This window comes from Acipenser ruthenus, chromosome 1, assembly GCF_902713425.1.
Source record: "Acipenser ruthenus chromosome 1, fAciRut3.2 maternal haplotype, whole genome shotgun sequence".
Classification (NCBI taxonomy): domain Eukaryota; kingdom Metazoa; phylum Chordata; class Actinopteri; order Acipenseriformes; family Acipenseridae; genus Acipenser; species Acipenser ruthenus.
The window spans coordinates 55,562,539-55,572,697 of NC_081189.1; the positions used below are offsets into that span (position 1 = coordinate 55,562,539).

The 10,159-nt window shown below is 35.5% G+C and overlaps 1 long non-coding RNA gene across 1 annotated transcript; it reads right to left on the reverse strand.

Annotated features, from left to right (window-relative positions):
- Positions 1-627: 627 nt before the first annotated feature.
- LOC117964507 (uncharacterized) lies at positions 628-5,238 on the reverse strand. Its single transcript, XR_004661107.2, has 3 exons — positions 5,025-5,238; positions 3,543-3,611; positions 628-1,332 (listed from the first exon to the last, which is right to left on the reverse strand). It is a non-coding gene; the product is annotated as an uncharacterized LOC117964507 (long non-coding RNA).
- Positions 5,239-10,159: the final 4,921 nt, after the last annotated feature.

Consider the following 10,159-nt stretch of genomic DNA (forward strand, 5'->3'; position numbering starts at 1 on the left):
GGCTAAGTTAGAGATTTGATTACTTTTAGGATTTTAGATGTCTTACGCAGCGGACTCCCACACCAAGGCAAACACTAGAATAGTTATAGAGTGTCCAAAAACGGTATCTCTGTTCCAGCTGGTTGCAGGCTGTATCTCCAGATTGTCACAGTTCAAAGACTGGTTTGTGTATCAGAACCTTGGATTTCATGTCGGGAGCCCTGTTTGAGTGTCGCGCTCATACTTTTGTAATCTTCTCTTTACCCCTGTGATTGGATACCCCTTGTTCTCAATTGGTCCACTATTCCGCCCCCTGTCGGCTGGATTTATGAGATGGACTGTTTTCTGTCCTAACTGTCAAAGCACCCAGAACTGTCTGGCTTGCGGCGTCAAATGAGTCATTCAGCCATCTTGAAGATAAGCCATTTGTCCAGTATTTAGTTTACGACTCTTTTTAAAAGCATTCTTTGTCAATGGGGGAGTTTGTGACCAGAAACCAAATAGACACAGAGAATGGCTTAATATCCCCCTCTGTATATTTCAATTCTGTTACTTTCATACACAGAATGATATTATGACCCACTCTGACGCTACACCAGCTATTAAGAAACACGAGATAAATTAAGTAATTAACTCTTATTACTTGAAAAAAGTGATCCAGCTTTATTTGTTTTTCATCTCCACTAAAATCAAGGTATCATGTATGATTTATTACATTAAAACAGACATAAAAAGCAGCCTACAATTAACTTAAGCTAAAGCTTGGTACATATGATTTAATATCAGTGTATGTGGAAGGCATTCTATACAGGTTACTTGGTATGGTTTACACTTTATTGTATAAAGGTATGTTTATCTTTATTAAAGTACATATGAGTGCATGGATGGTTTTTCAGCTGTGTATAACCAAAACAAAGACAACAGGTCTATAGCATAATACATGGAAAAATACAGATTCTAAATTACTGTGGAAACACATTTATCGGCAATCCTCTCTCAACACCAATTTTGATCTGATTATCAGGTGTATTGGATAATCTAGCAGGTATTGTACATTTAATATTTAACATACTGGTGTTTTGCTACATACGCTTTAATGTTGTTATCACCTCTACTACCTGTAGTCATAGTACTGGCTGGTCCTGAGGGTGTGGTATCAAAAGGATCTGTAATAATGGTGCAGTTACTGAGAGGTGTAGAAGGTGTAGCTGTGGTAGGCATTGTTGCAGTAACAGTTTTAATTGTGCTTGGCAGAGCTGTCGAGGTGCTCTTTGGCCTTTCTTCTTCTTCTTCAGATGATGATGATGAAGATAAAGATGAAGACAACTGGGAATAATGTTTTCTTGACAGGGCCTGTTATAATGTAAATAAAATGTATAAAAATCCCTTCAAACATGTACTAGTACTAAAATGTGCTGATAGCACACAAAAGTGCTGTATATCATAGTAAATGCTGAATCACAGGGAATTATGTTATGTTGGGGAAGTCACACTTGGGGACTCTTTTCAGAAGCATTTTTGTTAGAGGCGTTTTGTTAGTAAGCATGACACATAATTAAGCAGAACCAACAATAGGCAAACATACAGAACACACAACAAGTTAACCAATATTAAATAGATAAAAAAAAGTTCATCTGAGATAGCCTCAAAAAACATAAGCAATGCAACATCCACTTGACTCAACATACTCTCCTAAGACGCATAAGCAACCACAAGTATTCTACAGGGCTCAGAAAATAGGCTTTCTGTGCTGCATTCATTTTGTTTTCTAAGGTAATGGAAAAACATAGTGGCAAATATTCAAAGGTCTTGCAAATTTTCTCATCTTTCTCGCAACTCTGCTTGCGTTGCAAATGTTTTGCGTAAAATCGCAAGTGAGTGAAATCTAAGAGATGCAGAGAAACTGCAATTATCGCAGCGCTGCGGAAAAGAATAAATTAACATGAATTAACACAGGAAATCAATCGCAACTCTTTCGAGGTATATAACCATCACAACTTTTTGCAAAATGAAGATGCATTATTTGGGCTTGACGAGGCACAGCCCCAGCACCTCTTCAGCTATGAAAGTTAAAAATGTAATTAAATGTTTTGCTCGCAAATGTGTTTTCTTACAATTCTCAACACAGTTTTATCCATTCTGCAAGTTCTTGCGAGCGCTAAACAGAGACAGTCTACTGCCAGGGGCATTTAATTACTTTACCATTTACGTGCCATAAATATGACACTGGCTGTGAAAGAAGGACTGTGACTCTATTGTCATTTTTTATACACAAATGAAATAAGCTTACTTGATTTTAAAAACGTCTTGAACGATACAAGCAAATCCCTACACTACTTGGTTTGATTGAATGAGTAGTACACAGCAAGCTTCAATATGAAAGCTGAACGTTAATTTCAATAAACAACACGTTTTTAATGAAAACAAATATTGTAGCCTTCTTCACTAAAGTGAAATCTGGCTTCTGTTATTTTTAAATACCACTGCTTCCGATTATACTTTTGCTTAATAACAGGAACAACATTTTATTTCGGGTTAGTGTTGAACTTTAACGCGTTCATGCCTGCCTGTACACCTACCCCCCTGCAGGAACATTGCCTGCTAACTTCCCCTATTCAAAAAAAATATATAAAAACAATAATAACGGTCTGGTTCTCTCTCTCCTTTTTTTCAATGAATAGAATTTAATTAATAGAGAATAAAAACAAACCAAGCTAACAACTATCTAGCCTAAATAGAAATTTATTTATTTATTTATTTATTTATTTATTTATTGTAATCTCCACAAACTGCGGTTTCTGCAGATATTACTACTACAGCGCGGACCATGGATCAAACCAATGTTTGTGTAGGGTGCACTGGTAATTAGTATTGTTTAAAATAAACCATAAATACATTAAACGTTTGAGTTGGAAAAAACCAAAATGTTATTATGTTTAATCAAAGTATAAATCGACTAAGAACTTCTTCGGTAGACAAGTCAAGGAATGGTATACGTTGTCTGTATATTCTGCCCGCACGATATTTACCCCTTTTCTGTTTCATGTTCACGCTTTACTAGAAACAGAGATTGTTCTGAAATACTTCCTGCGAAATAATTAAGAGGCGTGTAACCAGTATTAAGTGATTTCCATGCAGCATAGTGATTTGTGAGCAAATTAACTTTTGAATTTAGCTTGTGGTGGTGAATTTGCAGGATTATTCATGACACCTCCCCCAAATTTGAGGGAAAAGCACTTGCGAGAGAACAACTTGCAAACCCATTTTTTCCAACACAGCATCACTCAAAATTGCAACTTGTTTCGCAAAAAAGACTTGCAGAAAAAAAATCTCTACAACTCCCCTTGCGACACACACAAGGCTTTGAATATTTGGCCCATAGCTTTTAGTGAGCTTTCAGAATAAAAATGTCTAAGACTGACTGAAAGCTTTGCAAATCAGTTACAACCTTATACATTAGCATACAATTTTGACATCATCATCATCATCATCATCATAATAATAATAATAATAATAATAATAATAATAATAATAATAATAATAATAATAATAATAGTTCTTACTGGAAAAGCAGCAGTTGTTGCAGCAAATAAAAACAATAAGATCACAGGCTTCATGTTGTATGATTGGTTCTGTAAGATAATAGCAAACAATAAAGGCATCAATATTACATCTAAGTCTGTCAATGATGAACTACAATCCATGAACACTACATTGAGACTTTTAAGGGAAATGTAATTGTCTCTGTTTTGCTTTCATTTTTCATGAGGAATCTGAAATAATGAAGCTGAAATAAACTACAAGAAGCAAATGCACATTTTCAGAGCAGATTACATTTGTTTTAACAGTATAAACTAGTAAGTAACTACTAAGAACAATACTGGGGTTACATTGTGGCTTATCTTATCTGTCATTCCTGAAACTATGGGTCAATTTTTAAACAGTACATTGGTAATTGTTACAATTTTATCAGAAGTTTGAAAGGAATTTGTTCCATCAATGGACGGGAAATTTTAAAATCAGAAAACAATGTAAAACAAAAAATTCAACCCACTACTGGTACAGTACTAACCTAAAACTAACCTAGAAAAAAAAATTAAAAAAATAAAATGAAACATGACACACTCATAATAGCTTGTCGTGGTAGAGGTGTTATTTCAGAAGTGCTCTCAAAAACCCGTCAAAAATGTTCAGCTTTTTTTTTTTTTTTTTTTTTTTTTTATATAAATAGCATTGATGACATGTATAACCCCATACTGTTGTAATAAGTACTTGGAACATGCTTCAATTGTAAATTATTCAAGAAAAAAAAGCTGAACATTCCACCGATGTTCACAAAGCTGCTTACCCAAACACAATGCCCAAGTACTTCTTACAGCAGAAGGATAAAGGCAACATTTCCAGTATTTATCACCACTCCAGGGGTTGTGGAAGATATTTACAAATTAATATTAATTTAGGATGTTTTGGAGAGGAACTTATTTTAAATAATTCAGTTTTTACCTTATTTATGGAGAAATGTTAACTTTTGGTCAAAATTCCTATAAAAAGTAATTGTACTTAGAAAACCTGTTATATTATTATTATTATTATTATTATTATTATTATTATTATTATTATTATTATTATTATTATTACAATAAAGGATGTTTTTAAGGAGACATTCTTTTTAATTGAGTTGTTTCTTGCTAGTTTTATACCAGTACAATTTTTTTTATTACAATTGTTTTTTAAAGACAGACTTTTTATAATTAACAATCGTTTTTGCAGTTAGGTTAATTATGGTCTAGATTTTGGTTTACAGGGCTGCTTTAAAGAGTCCTAAACTTCAATAATTAAATTCAACATGAGTTATTCATCATAGTTTACAAAGATTTGAAAATCAGACCCCACAAGAATGCAGTAGTTTTAATTAAATCACATTCTGGTATTAAACAACTATAATTTAAAAACATAAAGCATATATTTTCTAACAAATTACCATTATCAACATTTAATAATAATACTACTACTACTAATAATAATAATAATAATAATTACTGTACCTGTACTTCTGAAAACAGTTGTATGAGCAGCCAAAAAAAAGTTCTGAAGATAAACTTTGTCTGCAGTTTTATATACCCTACTTCAATGAATGAATCAGTGGGTGTGATACAAAGTCATTTTCATGATTATTGTTCGTGGTTACACAGATAGATTAGGAAATCTGTTAGTTTTATTGGTTACATAATCCTGTATTTAGCAATCCTATAAAATGTCATTAATTATGTGTGTCTAATATACAGACTTTTTCTATATTTCCACTGGAAGATTTTGCAATAAAAGTCATGTTACTGTACAGTATGTTTACATAATTACATTTACCAGTAACTATAGACTTGACAACATAATATTGTCTCTGCATTGCCTTTCATTGTCTACTGTGCCAGGGATGGGCAATACCAGTCCTGTAGTACTTCACAATCTAAACAGAGGTTCAATTAGTTTAAACAACACAGAACATGACTTGGAATGTAAGCACAGGGTTATAATCTCTCAGGTAATATTTCTTAACCAAGTGTGTGCTCTGCAAATTTTGCATTACCTCCACTTATGCCACATTTTCATCACTGGGTTGAAATTTCTTTGAAAATTGATCCCAGTTTAAATCAACGGACTTACATGAAACTGGTTTGAATTGAGACTCTGTCAGATGCAGTTACTGAAGAAATGTATAAATGGTAATACACTATACAAAAACAGTAGACTTTGACTTGGCAGCAGCTCTAGTCTGATATTGAAAATACAGTACATGTATATGCTAATCTTGCCCCAGGTACGCCTCATTCAGGACTGTCTTTGGGTCCCATTCTTGGCTTTCGCACAACCCCAACCCCCACTTATTGGGCTTTTCGGTGAGGTGCTAATTTAGTGAAATTACTGTTTCAAAACTGCCACCAGATTCCTTTTCCTTTTCAACCTTATTAGTTAGAAGCCCGAGAAAGCAGGCCCTTGATTGGAATAGGGATCTTCTATATTTTGTTAAACTGGAAAATATAAAGTTTACAGAACATGTCCTACGTGGATCAACTCACACTCAGAATTGCACAATACTTTTTTTTTAAACAGAAAGAACCCACAGTATAATTGTGCAAGTAGCTTAATGTGTCAGTAATTATAGTTTGGAAATATTTTGCATGCAAGTACTAGAGTTGTTTAAAAACATAGACCCCTATTATCTATTAACTGTTATTTAAGCCAAACTCAAAACTTTAATAATAATATTTCCATCTTGTAAAATACAAATTGGTCTATACTTTTTAATTATGGATTATAGATTTTGACAACCTTTACATACAAATACACTGCACTAATGTAATACATGATAAATACATATATAGTAAAACATTACATACATATACATTCTGTTAGGGTTTAGACTTGATGTCATCAAATTCTGACAAGCTCCTAAACAAATAAAAGATCTAGCTAAAATGATATTCTGGCATTCATAAATATTGTTGTTGTTTTGCATTATTTCTGTATGCATGTCTGATTTTGAACTCAGAAACTAGCATGGTATCAGATTCTGTCAAGGCTATCATGTACTGATGCGCATCACTAAATATCAGTCCTGTCTTCCTTTTCGTTTATCCTTGGATGGAAAGAGATTAATAAAGTAATGGACAGATTGATTTGCTGCTAACTGGACAATAAAAGAGAGACACTGTGTTTATTTATTTGTTGTCCAACCCATAATTACTGTTAAGGAACAACAACAATTGTCACTGTATCCAAAGTTAACGCAGGGAGCTGGACTCCTTATGTTTTATAGATGTCCATTTTTAATACCAGTCTATAAATATAATTGTTTTGTATGTTTGTGATTTGTTTGCTGTGTGTAGTTTATAATTAAATCAGCACATTTGATAGAATGATGACCTGCTAATTAATGGAGGGGTTATGGAGTTTAAAAGAGAAGCTCCCAAGCTACCTGTGTGTGCGGTCGGTGTGAGATAAAGCCGACAGGTATTGTAGGTGTGAGTGAGGGAAAAATAAATAATACTGATGAAATGTATGTAAAGTGTCTTTTGCTGGTTTTATCTGACTGTCTGAAGGCAAGTTTGTGATAAAATAATGAAGATTACATTTTATTAATTAAAAGAAAGCATCTTGACTGAACATTAGCTGGTGGTAGCGGCATGCAGAGGAGGGAACCCTGTGACACAGGAGTATCAAGGATGGATCTAATGTACAGTATAAATAACTGTATAATGACCACTAAAATGTAATTATACACTAAAATATAGTTTTGTTCTTTCACTGACTTTAGTAACTGTGAGCATTGTGCACAACATTGTATTTTCTTGTGTTCTATGAATTTTAGGGATTGAGATTTGAATCTGTGGTGATGAGTACAAAGCAGTGATGTTGAGTTGTTGGAAGACAGGAAAAGAGATGCCGTTCAAATGCCTTCCTGCTCTTTTATTTACTTGCACAAAATTAAACACAATATAAAAGTCGCCTCCAGACAAGCTTTTATGAAGAAAGGGCGAACCCTTTCTTGTATGAGAACTCTAGATAGAGACACTTGTAGTTTCTCTATAACTGGTGGTGACAGTGACATTTACACAATAACTTAGCCTTATGGTCTTTCACCGGGATACAATTTGGTTTAGCTGTACAACTGAGAGACTACTCCTACCTCCCCAAATGAGCATCCCACATTTGGTTAATTGTCATCCATAACTTGTCTGTTGAGGACCAGTTTACCCTCAATTGATGTATGCATGTTTGTTTTTTTTATATAATATATATGTGCATACAGGCTGATCTTGACATTTTCATGAGACTGGGAAACTATTAATGTGTCTTAGAACAACTAATCACACAGATAGAGGCTTGCCGTAGTTCTAGGAGCGAGGCTCAGCTCGCTACGCTAATCCTATTGGTTCCTCAACCTATATAGTCCAGGCTCAGCTTCCAATACGTATTATTTGTTTATTTAGCAGACGCCTTTATCCAAGGCGACTTACAGAGACTAGGGTGTGAACTATGCATCAGCTGCAGAGTCACTTACAACTACGTCTCACCCGAAAAAGACGGAGCACAAGGAGGTTAAGTGACTTGCTCAGGGTCACACAATGAGTCAGTGGCTGAGGTGGGATTTGAACCGGGAACCTCCTGGTTACAAGCTTGTTTCTTTAACCACTGGACCACACAGCAAGCCTTTCTCCTCCACCTCCCCACCGCCTCCTTTGCAACCGTAACTGCCTTCTGGGGGTCGGTGGTCCTCTATCACCCGGCCTTGGTGACCTCTGACCGAATTTGCACCTCAAAAACGAGGGTGGCTCCTCTCGGTCCAGAAGGCGAAATCCTGGGCCAAACAGTCAGTCATCCCACACTACACTCTACATCTTACAATGCTGAGCTTCCATCTTTATTAAAAAATAAACAGTTTTTCAGCGAGAAGAACAACTAGTGCACTATTGCCGATGCAAATACATTTTTCTTGCATTTGCACTTCTAGAAAAGATTAATTTGTAGGTTCACGTGTTTTTTTTGTTTTTTTTTTAAATTTTGACACAAGCGAAACCATTCAACATTTCTGTACAATACATTTCACTCTACATTAGGGTTGGGACGATAACACTATGTAACACAATTTTTGTTCCTTGGTAGTAAGTGTTATTTCCTAATTGCTTATGCCTCAAAAGCATAGAAAATGGCTATTATTCCCCACAAAGCTTTTGTGACCAGGACAGTGATATTTTGAAATTTACCTATTTCCAATGAGAAAACGGGCGAATTTGTGTCTTTTCGTTCACATAAAGTCAGAAAAAAACAACATATGAATCCAAATTAACATGTATTTATACTAAAGTAATACAAAAATGACTACAAAAGATTTAGAAGTGAGTAGTTTTTCGAGATTTACAATTATACTGTAAATCACTTTCACGAACCAGCCCCCAAATGTAGTCTCCCATCATGTTCTCGTTATACTGTCCTTGGTAGCGGCGTTCAAAGTCCAGTATATCCTGGTGGAAGCGCTCGCCTTGCTCCTCCGAGTACGCTCCCATGTTCTCCTTGAATTTATCAAGATGAGCATCAAGGATATGGACTTTGAGGGACATCCTACAGCCCATTGTGCCGTAGTTCTTCACCAGAGTCTCAACCAGCTCCACATAGTTTTCGGCCTTGTGATTGCCCAGGAAGCCCCGAACCACTGCGACAAAGCTGTTCCAAGCCGCTTTCTCCTTACTAGTGAGCTTCTTGGGGAATTCATTGCACTCCAGGATCTTCTTTATCTGTGGTCCGACAAAGACACCGGCTTTGACCTTTGCCTCAGACAGCTTAGGGAAGAAGACTTGAAGGCTGCCGACTCCTTATCTAGAGCTCTGACAAATTGTTTCATAAGGCCCAATTTGATGTGCAGTGGTGGCATCAGCACCTTCCGGGGGTCCACCAGTGGCTCCCACTTGATGTTGTTCCTCCCCACAGAGAACTCGGTCCGCTGTGGCCAGTCCCGCCTGTGGTAGTGCGCCTTGGTGTCCCTGCTGTCCCAAAGGCAAAGATAGCAGGGAAACTTGGTAAAACTGCCTTGGAGACCCATCAGGAATGCCACCATTTTGAAGTCTCCTATGACCTTGATGCCATCTCAGAAAAATGCAGATATGTATCCACTTAGGCAGCTGGAACTAAACTGAACTGGTGGGCTTAAGGCCCCTGTATTTATACTACTATTTATATTACTGGAAAGTTCTAGAAAGTTCTAGAAGTTACTCCAAGCTTACTCAGCACTGAATCTATCTGGAATGTTCTGGAAAATAGGTAAATTTCAAAATATCACTGTCCTGGTCACAAAAGCAAAGTTTGTGGGGAATAATAGCCATTTTCTATACTTTTAAGGCATAAGCAATTAGGAAATAACACTTACTACCCAGGAACCAAAAAAAAAAAAAAATTGTTACACGGTGTAATGGAATGTTTGTATCACGATTATTGTCTTAAAAATTATCACGATAACTGCTATTATCACGATAATTAATTTTGGTAGTTTTATCTTAGAAAAAAATAAAATAAAAGTTTTGAAACTTTACAATTCCAACAGCAATGCTTTATTTTGAACAAAACGTTTTTAAAACATCTTTTAAAATGTTAATATTTGATCTCATTGCTGAAAAACTACCCCCCTAAA